Source organism: Mobula birostris, chromosome 4 (assembly GCF_030028105.1).
Source record: "Mobula birostris isolate sMobBir1 chromosome 4, sMobBir1.hap1, whole genome shotgun sequence".
Classification (NCBI taxonomy): domain Eukaryota; kingdom Metazoa; phylum Chordata; class Chondrichthyes; order Myliobatiformes; family Myliobatidae; genus Mobula; species Mobula birostris.
In genome coordinates, this window is record NC_092373.1 from 76459189 (window position 1) to 76482786 (window position 23598).

General features: G+C 40.8%; 1 long non-coding RNA gene across 1 annotated transcript; it reads left to right on the plus strand.

Annotated features, from left to right (window-relative positions):
- The first annotated feature begins 246 nt into the window (after positions 1-246).
- Positions 247-17554, plus strand: LOC140195960 (uncharacterized). Its single transcript, XR_011885581.1, has 3 exons — positions 247-675; positions 15533-15607; positions 16822-17554. It is a non-coding gene; the product is annotated as an uncharacterized lncRNA (long non-coding RNA).
- The last annotated feature ends 6044 nt before the right edge of the window (positions 17555-23598 follow it).

Sequence of the window (23598 nt, forward strand, 5' to 3'; positions counted from 1 at the left end):
TCAAAATCGTGTTACTCATTTCTAAAGTTCTTTTCTTCAGTCATGCACAATGTATTTCATAGCAATTAAATAGTAAAACTTTGAACTGGTAGGTGGAGTCTTAATGACTCAGAGTTTGCATGGTCTGTGACCGAAATAAAATACTAACGAACAGAAACCAGATGGATTTGGATAGCTCTTTGTTAATTTTTAACAATGTATTTAAATATATTTTAAAATATTTCATACTCCAGTAAAGTCCTGATTATCAGCTAGGTCCCTCTAAGAGGATCACAGCCTTGTTGTGGTTTGGAGGCTCACAAGCCTCAATGACCCAGAGAGCTATGTTGGCTGGAGTCAGGGATTTATGCTTTGGCTCTTGGTAGGATCACCCATGCCAAACAGGTCAGAGGGTAGTTGACAGACTAAGACTGGTCCGCCAGTCCTCCAGGTTTGGGTGATCAGCTGAGGGCCAACAGTCCTGAATGGTAAAACAAAATTGTTACAGAAACAGCAATGAAGAATCTTTCCACATCTGAGTGTGATGGTATTCCTGAGTCTCCACCCTGGACACACATGACTGAGATCAGCGAAAATCAAGAGGAAGCTGCTGACATGATGAAGGAGGCCTGAACCCCACCGAAGATGGAGGACCTTCATTGTTTCCCTAAATGCTAGCAGCGTAAGTGGCAGTAGGTAAGTAAGGAATCAGCTAGATAAATATTCAGACATCCCAGGTGTTGTCTGCTGTACTCTTGTTTCACTGGTTCCCATGTCCCATTTACTAACCAAGGCCCTAGTTCTCACGCTAGATTTCTGCTCACTGGGGTCTCCGATCTCTTGTTCTGCTCTCCGTAACTGTCCTCTGGCTCCGTGTCAGCTCACTGGGACTTTACACTACTTTTTAGACTTATGAAGCCCTGGTTCCTGCACTTGCTTTAATCCAACCAGGATTTAGCTTCCCCTTAAACTTATTTAAGTCACTGGAAAATTTATTATAATACTGACTAATATATTAAAAAAGGTGCATTGCAAATGTGTTGGTATATAGCATCCAAAAGTTTGGAAAATCTGCTAGTACAGTACCAACGTCCTGAGCATTGGTGTATTATCATAGTAACAAAATCTCATAGAAAATAAGCAAGGCTTTAACAGCTCACAAGTAACAAAGCAAGGCTCTCATACTGCGGCAGGAAATTGTGTTCAGTAACATGAGTAAATGTGTGGGCAAAAGCAAGTCCTACCTACAAATTAAAGATAAAATGACTCCCAACTAAGGCATGCCATTTTTTTTTGTGTCAGTGATAAACTCCCTGGTAATGGCTCTCAAAAAAGCTCCTCCAGAACAAAGATCTGCTACAACAGAGCTTGTCCCCATTGGGATTGTAATTCCAAGCCAGTTATACTTAGCCTTCAACAACTGAAGTGTAATTTGTAAGACTGGAAGACATAGGAGCAGAATCAGGTCAATCAGCTCATTGAATCTGCTTCACTATTCCATCATGGCTGATTTATTATCCCTCTCAACCCCATTCTCCTGCCTTCTCCCTGTAACTTTTGATGCCCTTGCTAACCAAGAACCTATCATCCACCACTTTAGCTATACCCAAGGACATAGCTTCCACAGCCATCTGTGGCAATGAATTCCACAAATTCACCTCCCTATGGCCAAAGAAATTCCTCCTCATCTCTGTTCTCAAAGGTTATCCTTCTAGTCTGAGGCTGTGCCCTCTGGTCCTAGACTCACACACTATAGTAAACATCCTCTCCTTTCAATATTTGATGGGTTTCAATGAAATCCCCGTCATTCTTCTAAACTCCAGTGAGTACAGGCTCACAGCCATTAAACACTCCTCTTTACATTAACCCTTTCATTCCCAGGATCGTTCTTGTGAAGCTCCTCTGGACTGTCTCCTACGCCAGCATATCCTTTGCATGATTTTTAATCTACTCAATATACATATACTGTAATTTATTTATTTATTTATTTATTATTATTACTATTTTAATTTTTTTCCTTCTTCTTCTATATTATGTATTGCATTGAAGAGCTGCTGCTAAGTTAGCAAATTTGACGACACATGCCGTGATAATAAACCTGATTCTGATTTGGTTCATTTACAGCCAATCAAAAGAACACAGCAGCATACACTGGATGAATTCCTCCACAGATAACTATTAGGAACTAATACACAATTTTATAGTATGTAGTAGTTTCGGTAGTGTTCTTATTTATTCTGTATTTCACTTAAATACATCTTTAGGTGGTGGAGGCGGATACAATAAGGACTTTTAAGAGACTCCTAAATAGGTACATGGAGCTTAGAAAAATAGAGGGCTAAGGGTAAGCCTAGGTAATTTCTAAAGTAAGTACATGTTTGGCATAACATTGTAGGCCGAAGGGCCTGTACTGTGCTGTAAGAGACCAAAAACTGCTCACAATCCTCCCAGTGTGGTCTAACCAAAGCATCTTTCAGATATGTCTGCTGTAATTGTATATTTGGGATTGCGTGCAAGTTCTAAGGTGTGTGTGTGTGTGTGTGTGTGTATGTGTGCGCGCGCGCGCCTATGTGTATGTGTGTGTTTTCTGTGTGTTGTGTGTGCACTTAGTGGGGTTAATGGCATTTGTGTGTCAGAGAGGTATGTGCAAATGGTATAGCAGAGTGGTGGTAATTGCTGAGCAGAGTGCTTATGATTATTTGATCTTGGTGTTGATGGATTGATTGAGACTGATGCTGGGTGGATGACACTTGTATCACTGCGTAGGCTGGTGATGCAATTATTGTGAAATTGATTTTGATGATGTTTCCATGGGTGTGAAACTATATTATTTAGTAGCATAACATCCATGTCCTTAGGCCTTCAGTTCTCAGGATAAGAAGTGGAAAAAGTAATTTTGCAAGATGCCTGAAAGAGGAAGTGGAGGGGTGGGAAGAGTTATCAAGGGAATTATGTTACACATAAAATAATTGAACACAATCTCAACTATTGTGCCGGAAGAAAACCCATAATTACAACTGTTTATTGTAAAATATCTTCTTATTTCCATTTGTCTATGATTTAAAGTGTTCCTGACTCCCATAGAGATGTCAAGGGGTTAACGTGCCCCAGTTTTTCTTTTCTGAACAGTGGCTCAATTTCAATTTATGATTGAATGTACCAGAAAGTCGCATTATCACATCCCATCTTTAGATCTGTGGCTTATTTATTTATGCCATAGTGTCAGAGTTCAGGTAAGGTAAATGAAGATTCAGGATGAGGCTTTTCATTCCAGCATGAAGGAGATGTCCTTTTTTTAAAGAAAGGGGCTTCCCTTCCTCCACCATCAACTCTGCTCTCAAACGCATCTCCCCCATTTCACGCACATTTGCTCTCACTCCATCCTCCCGCCACCCCACTAGGAATAGGGTTCCCCTTGTCCTCACCTACCACCCCACCAGCCCCCAGGTCCAACATATTATTCTCTGTAACTTCCGCCACCTCCAACGGGATCCCACCACTAAGCACATCTTTCCCTCCCGCCCCCCCTCCATTTTCCACAGGGATCGCTCCCTACATGACTCCCTTGTCCATTCGTCCCCCCATCGCTCCCCACCAATCTTCCTCCTGGCACTTATCCTTGTAAGTGGAACAAGTGCTACACATGCCCTTACACTTCCTCCCTCACCACCATTCAGGGCCCCAGACAGTCCTTCCAGGTGAGGCGACACTTCACCTGTGAGTCGGCTGGGGTGATATACTGCGTCTGGTGCTCCTGATGCGGCCTTCTGTATATTGGTGAAACCCGACGAAGACTGGGAGATCATTTCGCTGAACACCTACGCTCTGTCTGCCAGGGAAAGCAGGATCTCCCAGTGGCCACACATTTTAATTCCACGTCCCATTCCCATTCTGCTATGTCTATCCACGGCCTCCTCCACTGTAAAGATGAAGCCACACTCAGGTTGGAGGAACAACACCTTATATTCCATCTGGGTAGCCTCCAACCTAATCGCATGAACATTGACTTTTCAAGCTTCTGCTAATGCCCCACCTCCCCCTCGTACCCCATCAGTTATTTATTTATTTATATACACACATTCTTTTTCTCCATCTGTCCCTCTCACTATACCCCTTGCTCGTCCTCTGGGCTTCCCCTCCTCCCCCTTTTCTTTCTCCCTGGGCCTCCTGTCCCATGATCCTCTCATATCCCTTTTGCCAATCAACTGTCCAGCTCTTGGCTCCATCCCTCCCCCTCCTGTCTTCTCCTATCATTTCAGATCTCCCCCTCTCCCTCCCACTTTCAAATCTCTTACTAGCTCTTCCTCCAGTTAGTCCTGACGAAGGGTCTCGGCCCAAAACGTCGACTATTCCTCTCCCTAGAGATGCTGCCTGGCCTGCTGCGTTCACCAGCAACTTTTTTGTGTGTATTTGTATAATAGTAATAGTTTGTGCAGACATTATTTCACCATTTAGCTGCTGCGCAGGTTTACTCTGTGGTTAAGAAGGCATAGGGTGCATTGGCCTTCAACCATGGGATTGAATTTAGGAACCAAGAGGTAATGTTTCAGCTATATAGGATCCTGCTCAGACCCCACTTGGAGTACTGTGCTCAGTTCTGGTCACCTCACTACAGGAAGGATGTGGAAACCATAGAAAGAATTCAGAGGAGATTTAAAAGGATTTTGCCTGGATTGGGCAGCATGCCTTATGAGAACAGGTTGAGTGAACTCAACCTTTTCCCGTTGGAGTGATGGAGGATGTGAGGTGACCTGATAGAGGTGTACAAGATGATGAGAGGCACTGATCGTGTGGACGGTCAGAGGCTTTTGTCCAGGGCTGAAATGGTTAACACGAGAGGGCATAGTGTTAAGTTGCTTGGAAGTAGGTACAAAGGAGATGCCAGGGGTAAGTTTTTTTACACAGAGAGTGGTGAGTTGCTGCCGGTGGCAGCGGTGGAGATGGATACAATAAGGTCTTTTAAGAGACTCCTAGATAGGTACATGGAGCTTAGAAAAATCGAGGGCTATGGGTAAGCCTAGGTAATTTCTAAAGTAAGTACATGTTCGGCACAGCATTGTAGGCCGAAGGGCCTGTATTGTGCTGTAGGTTTTCTATGTTTCTATGTTTCTGGCATGTTCTTGAGCCAAAGGCCACACCACATTAAGAGATCCAGCATGGTAAAAGGCCCGTCCCACTGAATTACAGCCATGTGACCAATTACCCAACTAACCGTCTTTGGAATATTTAACTGAGTAACAAATTATGTATTTAAGTGAAATACAGAACAAATTAGTACACTACCGAAACTACTACATACTATAAAATTGTGTATTAGTTCCTAATAGTTATCTGTGGAGGAATTCATCCAGTGTATGCTGCTGTGTTCTTTTGATTGGCTGTAAATGAACCAAATCAGAATCAGGTTTATTATCACGGCATGTGTCGTCAAATTTGCTGACTTAGCAGCAGCTCTTCAATGCAATACATAATATAGAAGAAGGAAAAAAATTAAAATAGTAATAATAATAAATAAATAAATAAATCAATTACAATATACGTATATTGAGTAGATTAAACATCATGCAAAAAACAAAAATTATATAAAAAAAGTGAGGTAGTGTCCAAGGGTTCAATGTCCATTGAGGAATCGGATGGTAGAGGGGAAGAAGCTGTTCCTGAATCACTGAGTGCGTGCCTTCAGGCTTCTGTACCTCCTACCTGATGGTAACAATGAGAAAAGGGCATGCCCTGGGTGCTGGAGGTCCTTAATAATGGATGCTGACTTTCTGAGACACCGCTCCCTGAAGATGTCCAGGGTACTTTGTAGGCTAGTACCCAAATGGAGCCTCTTTCACTTCTTTTGGTCCTGTGCAGTAGCCCCCCCCCCCCACTAGACAGTGATGCAGCCTGTCAGAATGGTCTCCACAGGACATCTATAGAAGTTTTTGAGTGTATTTGTTGACATGCCAAATCACTTCAAACTCCTTATGAAGTATAGCCACTGTCTTGTCTTGTTTATAACTGCATTGATATGTTGGGACCAGGTTAGGTCCTCAGAGATCTTGACACCCAGGAACGACTCACTCACTCCACTTCTGATCCCTCTATGAGGATTGGTATGTGTTCCTTAGTCTTACACTTCCTGAAGTCCACAGTCAGCTCTTTCGTCTTACTGGTGCTGAGTGTCAGGTTGTTGCTGCAACACCACCCCATGAGTCAGCATATCTCACTCCTGTACACCCTCCCCTCTCCATCTGAGGTTCTACTAACAATGGTTGTATCGTGAGCAAATTTATAGATGGTATTTGAGCTATGCCTAGCCACACAGTCATGGGTGGGTAGGCATAGAGAGCAGTGGGCTAAGCACACACCCCTGAGGTGCACCAGTGTTGATCATCAGTGAGGAGGAGATATTATCACCAATCCACACAGATTGTGGTCTTCCGGTTAGGAAAACAAAGATCCAATTCCAGAGGGAAGTACAGAGGCCCAGGTTCTTCTCAATCAGGGTTGTGGGAATGATGGTATTAAATACTGAGGCATAGTCAATGAACAACATACTGACATAGGTGTCTGTGTTGTTCAGGTAGTCTAAAGCCATGTGAAGAGCCATTGACCTGTTGTGGTAACAGGCAAATTGCAGTGGGTCCAGGTCCTTGCTGAGGCAGGAGTTCAGTCTAGTTATCACCAACCTGTCAAAGCATTTCATCACTGTAGATATGAGTGCTACCGGGCATGAATCATTAAGGCAGCCCGCATTATTGTTCTTAGGTACTGGTATAATTGTTACTTTTCTGAAGCAAGTAGGAACATCCGCCTGTAGCAGTGAGAGGTTGAAAATGGCCTTGAATACTCCCTTGAATGTGCTTTAATAATCAGCACAGGCACCTAGTGTAGGTAATAGACTGCCTGCATCGTGTTTCTGCATGAAGTAGTGTCGTAATCCAACAATAAATTTCTTGGCGTCCTTTGTAGTCATTAGTTCAAGTTCAGATATATCATTGTCTATCAACATATGTTGAGACCAGATTAGGTCCTCAGAGATCTAAGCATATATATGAATGCATAGAGTATAAGAAATAAAGTGGATGAGCTTGAGGCTCAGTTGGAAATTGGCAAGTATGATGTTGTGGGAATAACAGAGACATGGCTGCAAGAGGACCAGGGCTGGGAAATGAATTTTCAGTGATATACATCCTATCGAAAGGACAGACCGGTTGGCAGAGGGGGTGGGGTGGCTCTGTTGGCGAGGAATGAAATTCAGTCCCTTGCAAGGGGGGGACATAGAATCAGGAGAAGTAGAGTCAGTATGGACAGAACTGAGAAACTGTAAGGGCAAAAAGACCCTAATGGGAGCTATCTACAGGCCCCCAAACAGTAGCCTGGATATAGGGTGCAAGTTAAATCAAAAGGTAAAATTGGCATATCGCAAAGGTAATATTACGGTTGTTATGGGGGATTTCAACATGCAGGTAGACTGAGAAAATCAAGTTGGTACTGAACCCCAAGAAAGGGAGTTTGTGGAATGCCTCAGAGATGGATTCTTAGAACAGCTTGTACTGGAGCCTACCAGGGAGAAGGCAATTCTGGATTTAGTGTTGAGTAATGAGTCAGGTCTGATAAGGGAACTCAAGGTAAAGGAGCCGTTAGGAGGTAGTGACCATAATATGATAAGTTTTAATCTACAATTTGAGAGGGAGAAGAGAAAATCGGAAGTGTCAGTATTACAGTTGAACAAAGGGGACTATGGATCCATGAGGGAGGAACTGGCCAAAGTCGACAGGAAAGATATCCTAGCAGGGATGACAGTGGAACAACAATGGCAGGTATTTCTGGGAATAATACAGAAGGTGCAGGATCAGTTCATTCCAAAGAGGAAGAAAGATTCTAAGGGGAGTAAGGGGTGACTGTGGATGACAAGGGAAGTCAAGGACAGTATAAAAATAAAAGAAAGGAAGTATAACATAGCAAGGATGAGTGGGAAGCCAGAGGATTGGGAGACTTTTAAGGAGCAACAGAAGATAACTAAAAAGGCAATATGGGGGCGGGGGGGGGGAAGATGAAGTACGAAGGTAAGCTAGCCAAGAATATAAAAGAGGATAGTAAAAGCTTCTTTAGGTATGTGAAGAGGAAAAAATTAGTTAAGAACAAATTTGGGCCCTTGAAGACAGAAACAGGTGAAATTATTATGGGGAACAAGGAAATGGCAGACGAACTGAACAGGTACTTTGGATCTGTCTTCACTAGGGAAGACACAAACAATCTCCCAGATGTAATAGTGGCCAGAAGACCTAGTGTAATGGAGGAACTGAAGGAAATTCGCATTAAGCAGAAAATGGTGTTGGGTAAACTGATGGAACTGAAGGCTGATAAATCCCCAGATCTAGGTGTCCTTGTTCATCAGTCACTGAAAGTAAGCATGCAGGTACAGCAGACAGTGAAGAAAGCTAATGGCATGTTGGCCTTCATAACAAGGGGAGTTGAGTATAGGACCAAAGAGGTCCTTCTGCAGTTGTACAAGACTCTGGTGAGACCCCACCTGGAGTATTGTGTGCCATTTGGTCTCCAAACTTGAGGAAGGACATTCTTGCTATAGAGGGAGTGCAGCATAGGTTCACTGGGTTAATTCCAGGGATGGCAGGAATGTCATATGTTGAAAGATTGGAGCGACTGGGCTTGCATACACTGGAATTTAGAAGGATGAGAGGGGATCTGATTGAAACATATAAGATTATTAAGGAATTGGACACGTTAGAGGCAGGAAACATGTTCCCGATGTTGGGGGAGTCCAAAACCAGAGGCCACAGTTTAAGAATAAGGGGTAGACCATTTAGAACAGTGTTGAGAAAAAACTTTTTCACACAGAGGGCTGTGGATCTGTAGAATGCTCTGCCTCAGGAGACAGTGGAGGCCAATTCTCTGGGTTCTTTCAAGAAAGAGTTAGATAGAGCTCCTAAAGATAGTGGAGTCAAGGGATATGGGGGGAAGGCAGGAACAGGGTACTGATTGTGGATGATCAGCTATGATCATAGTGAATGGCAGTGTTGGCTCAAAGGGCCAAATGGCCTACTCCTGCACTTATTGTCTATTGTCTTCTGCCATCTCTTTCTTCGACTTCTTATTTCCTGACTTGGTGCTTCAACACAAAAAATGTGTTCGACAATTGCATCCGCCAGCCCAAATCGATAATATAACACAAGTATGCACAACTGATGCTTTAAAAACTGTTCACTCTAAGCACCGTGTAGTGTCTAATGGCCACACAAGTGCACGTGACTGACGCTGTTTAGAAACTTTGGGCAATAGTAACCTTTACCAATTAAGTGGCGCTATATCCCAAATAAATAAAGGGAATCCTGGCTATTTTCTCTATTAGCTTTTGTTCTTAAAGAGTTGTCCCAAATAAGTGGCTGCCCGATTAACTGATGGCCTGATTAAACAGAATCCATTGTATTTTAATACAAAATAAGTAGATTAGACTGTTCCAAAAAGCATCTTTGTTTGCTGATGATGATTATATACACCAGTTTTATTTGCGCATATATATTATTTAACACCTGGAAACATAATAAACTATTCCAGAAATAGTTGCTTTCTGATAGCTCAGTGAGTAACTATAGACCTAGTGTGTTACAGACTCATATTGTATATTTTAACCTTGGCTTCTGGTGAATAATCTTATTCAGTTAATGGATTGCTGAAGCAGTACACCAGTCTTCAGTACCACTGGATTATGACTCTTAATACTATACAGGGAGTCATTCTAGACTGCTTTATCGGGTTTTCAGTAGAACAGTGACACAGCTATTAGAGCTGCTACCCCACGCTTTCAGGACTCAGATTTAGTCCCAATCTTCAGTGCTGTCTGATCAGAGGTTGCACATTCTCCCTGTGACTATGTGAATTTCCTCGGAGTGCTCTGGTTTCCAACAAAATTACAAAAACATACAATTGGCAAGATAACTGGCTGCAGTAAATTTTTCCCAATATGTGGATAAGTCATAGAGTTTTGGAGATTTTAAAGGAATACTGGGAGGATTAAAATCAGATTATTTTAATGGGGGTGTGATGGTCAGTACGGAATCAATGGGGATAATTTATGAGCCTACAAGTTAAGTGAATCTTGTGGCAACAGCATAAATTCAACTGTTAAATGTGCACTCCTTTAATTTACGTGATCCAACAAAAAATAAAAGTGTCATGTTTTCTGTCCACATCATAACTTTTCCCAGCAAACAAATAATTTAATATCCTTTGCAGTGCCTGGGAATAATGGTAATGTATGTGATATGCAGAAGAAAGGACACAAGCTTTTCAAATACAGGTGACATCTCTTTACTACTTTGAGCCTAGTAATTTTATGTATCACTCTAAATTGCACTTATAAGTAACACAGTTACCCAGGATTACACCATGACTTGTGACTAGATATTGCATTTTTGTTCTGGTTCTATGCACAAGACATTAGGTCACCTGGTCACAGGTATATCGGGTGGGCCAAGACATAGACTAAACATGTAAAAGAAACCATGAACTTTTTGACTATGCAATTCATTACCAGGAAAACCTTCCCTGAGAAATCAGCGGCCTTGTTGCTGTTGTGGTTATGTTAATTGTAATAGAGGTGAGATTTCTGCTGCTATCTCTGAAATGTTACCTTTGTTTCTCTCTTCATAGTTGTTGCCAGACTAGCTGAGGACATCTGTTTTTATATGTTTCACAAGAGCATGGCAGGGCAATCTTCCTACAGGCTTTTAATTTACTCTAGCAAATTTTAACAAGGTACCAAAAGAGGAGTCAATTCACCAAACCTTGGAAAACGTTCTTATGTTAATGCCAACATGATGTAGTTCTATATTTTAACTCGTACTACTTTAGACAATAAAATACAGATGTATTCCATATTCTACAAATAGTAAGAGCTTCAAAGGAAGTCTGAACAGATGTAAAATAATAACTTTACAAATCCTTGGTAAGAATTATCCTGCAGCTTTGCGACTTAAGTATAAAACATGAAAAGAGAAAGAGGAAACCAGTGTGTAAAGTCTTGCTTTTGTCACAGGTGTGCATGTTTATGGTGCTAAACGCAAGGGTTTTCAAGCAGTTGATATCTTTAGAAAACAAATACAGTGCAGGAGGTTGAATTCACTCATTATCTTGATCAGATCAACCAAAGGAGTTAGGAAAAGAGTGCAAAGAACTAATGGGTCACAATCCATCAATTAATGCTAGCTTAATATCACTGTTGGTCTTGAAACTGCTCGTTTGTTCTGGAACATATGCAGGTAAGTTCCATAATCCTTTTATCACAACATGTTTTAGTAATTTTCTCAATACAAAATACTAACCTGTTAATTTAGAATTATTGTCTTGTAAGCTATTTTATTTAGTAGGTGTAAACCTACTAAATGCAATTTAAACAAAATGCAAGAGTTCATGGAGTATGAATATGCTAAATAATGGGATCTTCTTGAAGATATTTAACTAAACATTAGCAAGTCAGAATTTAGGTTCATTTTTCTCTTGCCAGTTTTGTCTTCCAGGTGCTGAATCATTGATGCATTAATGTACAACACTTTAAATATATATTTGTGGGAGAACTTTACATTCTTCGTCTGTCTTTCAAGTAAATATGTGGATATTCAGACAGGCTACATTAAATCCTGATGAAAGGTCTCACTCAAGTCATCGACTGTTTATTCCTTTCCATAGATGCTGTCTGACCTGCTGAGTTCCTCCAGCATTTTGTGTCTGCTGTTCTGGATTTCCAGTATCCACAGAATCTCTTCTTTTAATGATAGCCTCATTATGGTTGTGTAAAGCTCCTTGTTCTCATGTGCTTCTATATTTACCTAACTGATTAAACTGAAGATATCTCAGCTGATTTCTGGTATGGATCTCTTTACAGTTTATGCACAGATACATTTGTCTACATGGACGGCTTAGAGTCTGTGCTTCATTTTAAAGGGGTCAATGTTTAATGTTGGACTAACGACATGAGCTGTAAACTGACTGTTCTAGATATAAAGTCTGGGAAAATGAAACTGCTGAATCTCTTTTGGGTACCGTCGATTAATTTCACAGCAACTAAATCCGAGAAATTGACTGCTGGGATGAAATAAATCAGATTGGAATTAGATACCATTCTGCAAACATCTTGTTGTTGGAGATCTTGGTTGCAATGGAAGTCTAAATAGTTCTTATAGGCCCAGTAAGAAATAAGAAATGAATCTTCTTCAATGCACTAAAGTTGAAGTAATAAGTAGTGTATTATGTTTTGTTTTGGCCTACTTTTCTAAGGATATCTATATTCTTCTACAGAATTTGAATGTACATGTTTATTTGATTAATTCGTGGGATGCAGGAATTGTATGTTATAAGAGATTGAGCTGATGAGATTTATATTCCCCAGCTTAAATAAATTACATTAAAAATATAGATTTCTTAAGTGTCCTTTCAAAGGAATGTATATGTTTAAATGAAATTAATTTAAGCTGGGGTAGATGCTGGGACAATCTTTCCCTTACTGTAGAAGGAATAGAAGGGCTGGACTTTGGCAAATGTGTTCAGGAAAGTTTCCTTAATCAATACGTTGAGGTTCCAATGAGACAATGTGTGATTAGGAAATAAGAAGTTTGTTCTACTGATCATAATGCCAGTAGTTTCAAATTAAATATGAGAAAAGATAGGTCTGGTCCGTGAGTTGAGATTCTAAGTTGGAGAAAGGCTAATTTTGATATCGGAAAGGAGCTGGCAAGTGTGGAGTGGCATGGGCTGTTTTCTGGCAAAAGTGTATGGTAAGTGTCAGGCCTTCAAAAGCGAAAATTTTTTGAGTGCAAGGCTTGTATATGCCTGTCAGAATAAAAGGTAAAGATAATAAGTGTAGGAACCTTGATTGTCAAGAGGTTTTGAGACCGGGCTTAAGAAAAAAAACAGATAGGAACAAATGGGATACTTATGGAGTATAAGAAATGCAAGAGAACACTTAAGAAAGAAACCAGGAAGGCTAAAAGAAGGCATGAAGTTGCTCTAGCTGATAAAGTGAAAAGAATCCTAAGGGATTCTACAGATATGTTAAGAGCAAAAGGATTATAAGGGACAAAATTGTTCATCTGGAAGACTAGAATGATAATCCATGTGTGGAGCCAAAAGAGGAGGGAGAGATTTCAGATAGCTCTCTTTGCATCTACATTTACTCAGGAGACGGACACAGAGTCTATAGAAGTGGAGCAAAGTGTCATTAACTTCATGGACCACATACAGATTACAGAGGATGAGCTGTTTAGGTGGATAAATCCTTAGGTCCTGACAAGTTGTTCTTTCAGATCCTGCTGGAGGTAAGTGTAGAAGTTCCTGGGGCCCTAGCAGAGATATTTATATCATCCTTCGTGATAAGTCAGGTACCAGAGGATTGGAAGATAGCCAATGTTGTTCTACTGTTCAAAAAAAGGCTCTAAAAGTAAACCAAACAGTTATAGGCTTGTGAGCCTGACATCGGGTTATTGGAAGGTAATCTCTGGGACCGGATATATAAGTTTCTGTGCGTGGTAGGTCACGTCTAACCAATCTTATAGAGTTCTTCAAGAAACTTACCAGGAAAGTTGATGAAGGCAAGGCAATGCATGTTGTTTATATGGGCTTTAGTAAGCATTTGACAAGGTCCTGTAGGGGAAATGAGTCAAGAAGTTTCAGTTGTTCGGCATTCAAGATGAGGGAGTAATTTGGATTAAACTTTGGCTTTTTGGGAGAAGCCAGAGAGTTGTAGTAGATGGTTGCCTCTCTGACTGGAGATCTGTGACTAGTGGAGTGCCGCAGGGATTGGTGACAGGTCCACTGTTGTTTGTCATCTACGTTAACGATCTGAATGATAATGTGGTTAACCGGATCGGAAAGTTTGTGGATGACTCCAAGATTGGACAGTGAGAAAGGCTGTCATGGCCTGGTGGGATCTGGACCAGCTGCAAGAATGGGCTGAAAAATGGCAGATGGAATTTAATGCAGACAATTATGAGGTGTTGCACTTTGGTAGAACTAATCAGGCTAGGTCTTACAAAGTGAACGGGAGGGTCCTGAGGAGTGCTGTAGAACAAAGGGATCTGGGAATACAGGTCCATAATTCATTGAAAGTGGTGTTGATAGGGTCATAAGGACCCACAGGTTGATAGGGTCATAAGGAAAGCTTTTGGCACAGTGGTCTTCATAAATCAAAATACTGAGTACAGGAGATGGGATGTTATGTAGAAGTTGTATAAGACACTAGTAAGGCCTAATCTGGAGTATTGTGTGCAGTTTTGGTCACCTAGCTACAGAAAAGATGTAAGTAAGGCTGAGAGAATACAAAGACAATTTATAAGTACGTTGCCGGGTCTGGAAGACCTGAATTATAAGGAAAGATTTAGTAGGTTAGGACTTTATTCATTGGAACATTGATGACTGAGAGGATATTTGATAGATGTATACAAAATTATGAGGAGTATAGATAGGTAAATGCAAGCAGGCTTTTTCCACTGAGGTTGGGTGGGATTACAACCAGAGGTCATGGGTTAAGGTTGAAAGATGAAAAGTTTAAGGAAAACATGAGGGAAAACTTCTTATATCAGAGGGCCAAAGAGTTTGGAACAAGCTGCCAGCACAAGTGGTGCATACAAGCTCAATTTCAATGTTTAAGAGAAGTTCAGATAGATACAGGTATGGTAGGGGTATGGAGGGCTTTGGTCCCATGTAGGTCAATGGCAGTAGGCAGATTAAATGACTTGGCATGGACTAGATGGGCTGAATGTTGCTTTCTGTGCTGTACTTTTCTATGACTCTATGAGTCTATGATTCTTTCTTCTGCATTTAAAACTACAGTCCAACCTTGGAATAAGCATCATCTAATTAACAATGAAATGAGGAGATACTGCTTCAGGAAGATGTTTTAAGCTCCCTGGATGGAGGCAGAAATTAGCTGATTTGAAAAGCATTGTGACAATGGGGTAGCATGAGATGGGGAAGTTGACTCTGCAGGAAAGGTAAAATAAAGGTAGTTAAAATATTTGGAGTTGGTCCTTAATATCATTGTTTCTCCTGGTAGGAACCTCACTGCCATTTTCTATTTCAGCCTACCTTGTTAAAAATATTTTTGGGAACTCCATGAATTAATCAGACAAAGTCTTTCTCACATCTCAACTAAGTGGGAGAAAGGATTCCAAAGAAGATGGTGGTCTGAAGAGAAAGCATCATGCTACGAACCTGCTAAATGCTGCAGAAAGAAATGAACATGGCGCTGTGTCACAAGCAACTTATTATACTTGGTCTCAGTGTCATGGTGCTACTTTCTAACCAGCTTATAACATTTTCACAAATTTGTTTCACAGTGAGTCAATCAGTGCAAGCCTATTGCCTCAGCTATTCGGTGTCATCTCTGCCATTTGCATCTATTGCTGGTTATATGGAACAGAAATCCGATGAACTTTGTGACATTGATGCTATTGTATGAGTAGGTTTGAGGCTACAAAAGACAAATCATTTCCAAAATCCTTATGGCTAAGGTCAACCAAAAAGTAACCTTTTCCATCATTTATTTTAATAGACTGTACACTGTGAAAGTCCGGTGGGTTTGTGCAAATCCAAAGGATATGTGGGTCAGATGAGCAATGCACCTGAGGTAAAAACAAAAAAAAAATATTGTCTAAAAGCATCTATGCATTTAATTTACCAGCACAGTACAGTCCAACTTTTTAGCCTACTCCAAGATCAATCTAACCCTTCCCTCCGAGATAGCCCTCCATTTTTCTCTCATCCATGTACCTATCAAGAGTCACTTAAATGTCCATAATGTATCTGCTTTTACCACTGGCCATGTCACCTCAAGATCCCTCTGTTCCTACACACTACTAAGAATCCTACCACTAACCCTGTATTCTGCCATCAAGGTCAATTTACCGAAGTATATCAGTTCACACCTTTCTAGATTGAACTTCATCTGCCGTTTCTCTACCTAATTGCCCATTGCCTTATAGCAAACTTCAATACTCACCACAATACCACTAATCTTTGCATCATCTGCATACATACTAACTCACCCTTCCAATTCCTCATGTACTTCAGTCAGAGTCCACTCCATCTACTACCACTCTCTGCCTTCCATGGACAAGCCAATTCTGAATCCACTCAGACATCCATATTTCCCTTGATCCTATGCCATGTGATTTTCTGAATGAGCCTACCTTGGGGAACCTTGTCTAATATCCTACTAAGATCCATATCACCACCCTACTTTTATCAATTTGTTTTGTCACTTCCTGAAAAAATCAATCAAGCTTGCGAGGCATGGCCTGCCCCTCACAATGACTCTATGATTATCACAAAATTCTAATTTATTTATTTATTGAGATACAGTGCAGAATAGGCCCTTCCGGCATTTGGAGCAGTGCCACCCAGCGATCTTTCAATTTATTCCTAGTTTAATCACAGGACAATTTACATAAGCAATTAACCTACTAACCAGAATGCCTTTGGACTGTGGGAAAAAACCAGAGCACCTGGAGGAAACTTATGTGGTCATAGGGAGAACGTACAAACTCCTTACAGGCAGCAGTGGGAATTGAACCTGTGTCGCTGGTACTGTAAAGCGTCGTGCTAATCATTATGCTAGCATGCCACTCTGTGAAACAGCTCATAATAACATACAGCATAGTTGTAAGAGTATTGCAAGATATAAGAAATAACAACATAGATTACAGTTTAGTTAAGTTATTTATTGATCAATATATAAATGTCACCTGAAACACTTCGGTCTGTATACAGGGGACAAAGTGGAAAAACTGATGTAATAAAATGTTATAGGATCTATAATTAGAATTTTTCTTTGATTTGCAGCAACAAATTGGAGAAAATGTCGGAAAAATCTGAATCTTATCAACGTACACAAGCAAAAGCAAACTAATATTTTTAATATTATCACCCATGTTATTTTTAATTTTTTTCTTTTTTTATTGCAAAATGTAAGCATCTAGAATAGATTATAGTATTAGCTGCTGAATGCATTATGTTAAAATGTGGAGGGACATGAATGCTAGGGTCTATAACCTGAAAGTTTACAGCATAGAATGATATTGACAAATGGAAGCCTATAAATAGAACTTGACAAACCAGTGCAAGGTCATACAAATTCTTCGACCTCTATCAAACAAAAGCTCTGTTCACCAAAATCTCCCTTTTTTTTTCCTAATCTATAAAGGCTGGTGGCTGAGCACTATTCTGCTTTTGAAGTTCTCCTTTTTTTCCAGCCCTTTATACAGTATTCCTATCTCTGTAATCTGTTCCAGTGCTGCAGGTTATATACACAACTTGGATTAGAATTCTGGCTTCTTTATCAGTTGGAAATTACCTTCACCTCCCAAAGACATAAGACTAAAAATTTCCTTCCTAAACAATTCTTTTCTCTGTCTCTCTGTCTCTCTGTCCCATTAGATTTCCATAGCCCACATTTTTACCAAACGTCTGAGCTCCTGCCCAAACATCTTCTGTGATTCTAGATAAATGTTGTTTGATAGTGTACCTGTCCGACTTCTAAAGATGTTACAACTACATTAAAAATACATATCTATTTCTTTTGCTGTTGGTTTCATTTATTTAATTATCATTTCTTTTTTGATGCATTCTATGGATAGAAAAGTGTCTACAGAATCAGAATCAGGTCTAATATCACTGATAAGTGTCACGAAATTTGATGTTTTGAGGCAGCAGTACAATGCAATACATAATTTAAAAAGCTATAAATTACAATAAGAAATACACATAAAAATTAAATTAAGTAAGTAGTGCAAAAGGAAAGCAAAAATAAAATAGTGAGGTGGTGGTGTTCATGGGTTCATTGTCCATTCAGAAATCTGATCACAGATGGGAAGAAGTTGGTCTTGAAGTGTTGAATTTGTGTCTTCAGGTATGTATCTCCTGCTTGATGGTAGCAATGAGAAGAGGGTATGTCCTGTGTGATGGGGTCCTTAATGATGGGTGCAGCCCTCTTGAGGCACTACCTTTGATGGTGTCCTCGATGATAGGGAGGCTACTGTCCACGATGGAGCTCGCCAAGCTGAGAAACTTTCTTCAGCTTTTTCAAATCCTGTACAGTGGTCTCTCCATACCAGATGGTGATGCAACCAGTTAGAATGCTCTCCACAGTACACCTGTAGAAATTTGTGAGTGTCTTTGATGGCACACCAAGTCTCCTCATACTCCCAATGAAATGTAGCTGCTGTTGTACCTTCTTCGTAATTACATCATATAATTGGACACAGGATAGATCTTCAAAGCTGTTGATATCCAGGAACTTGAAACTGCTCACGCATTCCATTGCCCATCCTTTGATCAGGTCTGATATCTGTTCCCTTAACTTCCCCTTCCTGAAGTCCACAATCAATTCCATAGTCTTAATGACGTTGAGTGCGAGGTTGTTGTTGCAACACTACTCAACCAGCTGATCTCTTTTGTTATTGTACGCCTCCTTATCACCATTGAAATTCTGCCAACAATAGTCTTCTTATCAGCAAATTTAGAGATGGCCTTTGAGCTGTGCCTAGCCCACACAGTTGTGCGTGCAGAGCGAGAATAACAGTGGCCTAAGCACGCATCCTTGAGGTGCACCAGCGTTGATTGTCAGCGAAGGGGAGGTGTTATTTCCGATTCCCACTGACTGGGGTCTCCCAGTGAGGAAATCAAGGATCCAATTGCAGTGGGAGGCACAGAGGCCCAGGTTTTGGAGCTTGTTGATCAGAACTGAGCCTATAATTGTCTTGAATGCTGAACTGTAATCAATAAACAGCAGCTTCCTCCCCTCCTTCACTACAAGTAGTTTTCTTTCGTCCAATGGATTTTTCAACACCCAGCCAAGAAAAGTGGTCATCCATACTGCATGATGCAATGCTAAGACAGGTAGGCACTTTGCTTATGCTCCCAAAGTGTTTGTTGCAACCACATAATTGTGTACACTGTCACAAAGGGTTACAGTAGAAGTTTGAAATAGAAAACAAAAAGTACTGGAAGCACTCTGCAGGTCAAACAGTATCCATACAGAAAGAAACAGTTAATATTTTTGGTTGAGGATTTTCCACCAGACATAGTTCATTCAGTTGTGTGGTGGGTGTTACAATCCAGACAAATGGGGAAGGCAAAGAACAGATGTGTCAGCTCGAAAGTACGCACCATGAGCAGTAGTATCTGAACTCTGACCTAGTATATTCCTCATGCAACCATTACTATTAAGCAAAGGATCAACACTGGTTTAATGAGGCATTCACTAGCACATGACAGATTTTCAACTTGCAAAATGAATTCTTGTTTCTCTTTCTATAAACACTATTTGACTTGCTGAGTGGATCTGGCATTTTCTGTTTTCCTTTATTGTAGAATTACACTATCTGAATCTTATTATCAATAAGGATAGAAATTTATATGATTTTCTGACTTTAACTTTCACTATATTTCTGGAGAAATAATAAAATCTGTAGGTTGTCACTGGGATTTGGTTATCTCTGTGTGCTTGTGAATATGATTTCTGGCTTCAGGTCAACTATGGGCAAAGAAACTGCTCCTGATCACCATTTCTATCCTCCCTCAACAGAGTCCTCCACGTTGAGCAGCAGGCCAAAGTTCAAAGTAATTTAATTATCAAAGTACTTATATATCACCATATACAACCCTGAGATTTATTTTCTTGTAGGCATACACAGTTAATCCAAGAAACACCACAGAATTAATGAAAGACTGCACCGAGCAGGAGAGACAAGCAATCCTTGTGCAAAAGATAACAAACTGTGCAAATAGAAAATAAATAACTAACTAAATAAATAAATAAATAAACAAACAAACAAACAATAAGTATCAAAAACATGAGATGAAGATTCCTTGAAAATGAGTCCATAAGTTGTGGGAACAGTTCAGTGATGGGGCGAGTCAAGTTGAGTAAAGGTTCAACAGCCTGATGGTTGAGGGGTTATAACTGTTCCTGAACCTGGTGATGCTTTGTTCCGAGGCTCCTGTATCTTCTTCCTGATGGCAACAACGAGAACAGAACATGGCACTTGGAAGAAGCACTGGATGGATCCCTTTAATGTCTAAGATCCTAAAGAGATTGGACAGGCTAGATGCAGGAAGGTTGTTCCCGATGTTGGGGAAGTCCAGAACGAGGGGTCACAGTTTGAGGATAGAGGGGAAGCCTTTTAGGACCGAGATTAGGAAAAACTTCTTCACACAGAGAGTGGTGAATCTGTGGAATTCTCTGCCACAGGAAACAGTTGAGGCCAGTTCATTGGCTATATTTAAGAGGGAGTTAGATATGGCCCTTGTGGCTATGGGGGTCAGGGGGTATGGAGGGAAGGCTGGGGCGGGGTTCTGAGTTGGATGATCAGCCATGATCATAATAAATGGCGGTGCAGGCTCGAAGGGCCGAATGGCCTACTCCTGCACCTATTTTCTATGTTTCTATGTTTCTATGTTTCTATGTATTAAGGGTTACTGAGTGTACCCTGGATAGGGGATTTCAATGCCTGTTACCAAGAGTGGTTTGTTAACACTGTTACGGATGAAGTTGAAAGACACGTTGCCAGACTAAGGAAATGAAAACACTTCACATTTTCTTCACCAATTTACCAGTGACAGTTTCATCTGTCCTTAACAGTTTTGTTAAAAGTAATTGTGCAGGCAAAGCCTCATCATCATACTAAGGACCTTCTGCATTGTGCTGTGTGGCACCATAATCATGCCAAATGGGAGAGACAAAGAACAGTTCTGGCAGCGGAAAGCCAGTGCTCCGGGTTTGGATGCTGTTCCAGTAAAGATACAACACTGGGATCTAGACAATGATGTGGTAAATTGCCTGAGTATGTCTTATTCAAAACAACCAGCAAATCCAGCCTGGTGAATGACTGTTCAATCAGTCAGTTATCAATGCATTAGAAGATGTCATTGACAGTGCCATCAGGTAGGACTTACTCGCTAATCATCTACTTACCAAAGCTCAGATTGGATTTACCAGAATGGCTCTGGTCCAGACCTCAACACCACATTGAGCAAACATGAGTGAACTTCAGAGGAGAGGTTATAGTGACCAGCCTTGCCTCGAATGGCAGAATTTGATTGAGTGTGGTATCAAAGAGGATGGGTAAAACTAAAGTCAGAAGGCATCAGAGGGAAAATACCTCAATGGATAGAATTATATCTTGCACAAATGAAGATGGCTGTGCTTTTTGGAAGTCCCAGGACATTACGTCAGCAGTGGCTCAGAAGAGTAACCTACACAGAAGCATTTTCAGCTGTTTCTGTTTAACCTTTCTTCCAACATAAGGTTAGACTTGATAATTGCTAAATATCCAAAGAAAATGAAGCAGCCCATGGGGATCCTGAGGCAAAATTCGGGCATGATTGATAAATGGCAATTAGCACTAGTGACGATATAAAACAAGAGAAAATCTAAACACTCACCCATGGCACCAAATGACAATACTGTTATGAAATTTGTGTTCTGAAGCAGCGGTATGGTGCAATACATTAAAAATCACTATGAGTTACAATAATAAATTAAAAAAAAAATATGTAGTGCAGAATGAGAGCAAGATAGTGAGGTAGAGTTCATGGGTTTATGAACTGTTTGGAGATTAGATTAGATTAGATTAGATTCAACTTTATTGTCATTGTGCCGAGTACAGATACAAAGCCAATGAAATGTAGTTAGGATGTAACCAGAAATGCAAAGATTAATGCTATTTACAAATCAACTGCGAATAAAAATTAAGTGCTACAGCACACAAATATAAAAGTCCTGAGACAGTACAATATGAGTGCAATACTGCTCAGCGCTGTGATGTGAGGTTCAGCAGGGTCACAGCCTCAGGGAAGAAGCTTTTCCTGTGCCTGCTGGTGCGGGAGTGGAGGCTCCTGTAGTGCCTACCGGATGGGAGGAGAGTAAATCTGATGGCAGAGGGGAAGAAACTGTGATGGAATACTTTCTCTTCACTCAAGAAAGTGCAGCTCCTATAACACTGCTTAACACTACACAAGATAATACCACCCATTTTATTACCATCCCATCTACCACTCTAAACATTCTTTTTCTCCTCCACCAGAATACAGAGGCTAGTGTGTGTATCATCTACACAATGACCTGCAGTTATTTACCTAGGCTCCATTAACTGCACACCCACACCTATCCATCCCTACCCAAACTTAATGCTCAACCTTCACCACCAAGAATGATAAAGCTTCAGGCACGGGGGAATGTGGGTTTCTCCCCAGGTCATACACCTTTCAGTCTTGGAAATATATTGCTGGGCCTTCATCATTGTTGTGTCTAAACTCTGAAACTTTCTATCCAAAGGTACTGTGAGGGTACCTTCACCAGAAACTTACACCAGCTTTCAATTAGGAGGGGGCAATAGATGCTGGCCTTGGCAGCAACAATCAGAATCCAAAAGTGAAAGAGAAATGGTTTTGAAGCCAATTACCAAAAATGGAAGCTTTGCCCAGATGCTGCCAGGACTGTAATTTCAACCTTACCTGAGCAAAACTATAACCTGAGAGGTCAGAAAAAAGTGAGTGTGTAGTGGGTCCAGCATCCAGTACTCTTGCATTGGTATACTTGATAGCAGAGTACTCCTGCTTAACCTGGATGCAGAGCTGCCATGCTTGTTCAGTCTATGTTTAACAAAGTACTGCAATTAGGGCCATTTTGAGAACTCCAGGATCCATCCAGCTAGTGCAATATCCCATATTGCCACACATTACACTCGTTTCACTTTACCAGTTCTGTTTAATTTCTATGTAGTTTTCCTTTTCCTTAGAGGAAGGTGATTTACTAGAACATACAATATAGAACAGTACAGCATAGTACAGGTCCTACGACCCATGATGATGTGTTGATGTTTTAACCTAGCCAAGATCAATCTAACCCTTTCCTCCAACATAGCCCTCTATTTTTCTTTCAACCACGTGCCTATCCAAGGGTCACTTAAAGTGCCCCTAATATTGCTGCCTCTACAACACCCCTGGCAGTGTGTTCCCCCATGCACCTACCATTCTCTGTTTAGAAAACCCACCTCTGACATCATCCCCCTTCATTCCTCCAAACGTCTTAAAGTTAAAAACATCATATTAGCAATTTCTGCCCTGGGAAAAAAGCGATGGCTGTCCACTCTAACTATACCTCTTGTCATTTTTCCCCCGTTAAAAATCACCTCTCATCCTCTTTCTCTCCAAAAAGAAAAACACTAGCTCGCTCAATCTATCCTCATAAGCCATACTCTCTAATCTAGGGAGCATCCTGGCAAATCTCATCCTTAAGCTTCCACATCCTTTCTACAATGGGGTGTCCAGGACTGAACACAATACTCCAAATGTGGTCTAACCAGAGTTTTATAGAATGTCAACATTACCTCGTGGCTCTTCCCTCAATCCCCTGACTAATACTTGCTTTGTAACTTTGAGAGATCCCTTTGTTCTCCTGCACCATTGAGAATCCTGCCACTACCTTCGTATTCTGCTTTCATGTTCACCCATCCAAAGTGAAATACTTCACATTTTTCAGATTTAGTTTCATCTGCCACTTCTCAGCCCAGCTTTACATCCAGCATTGTCCCTTCATAACCTACAACAAGCTTCTGC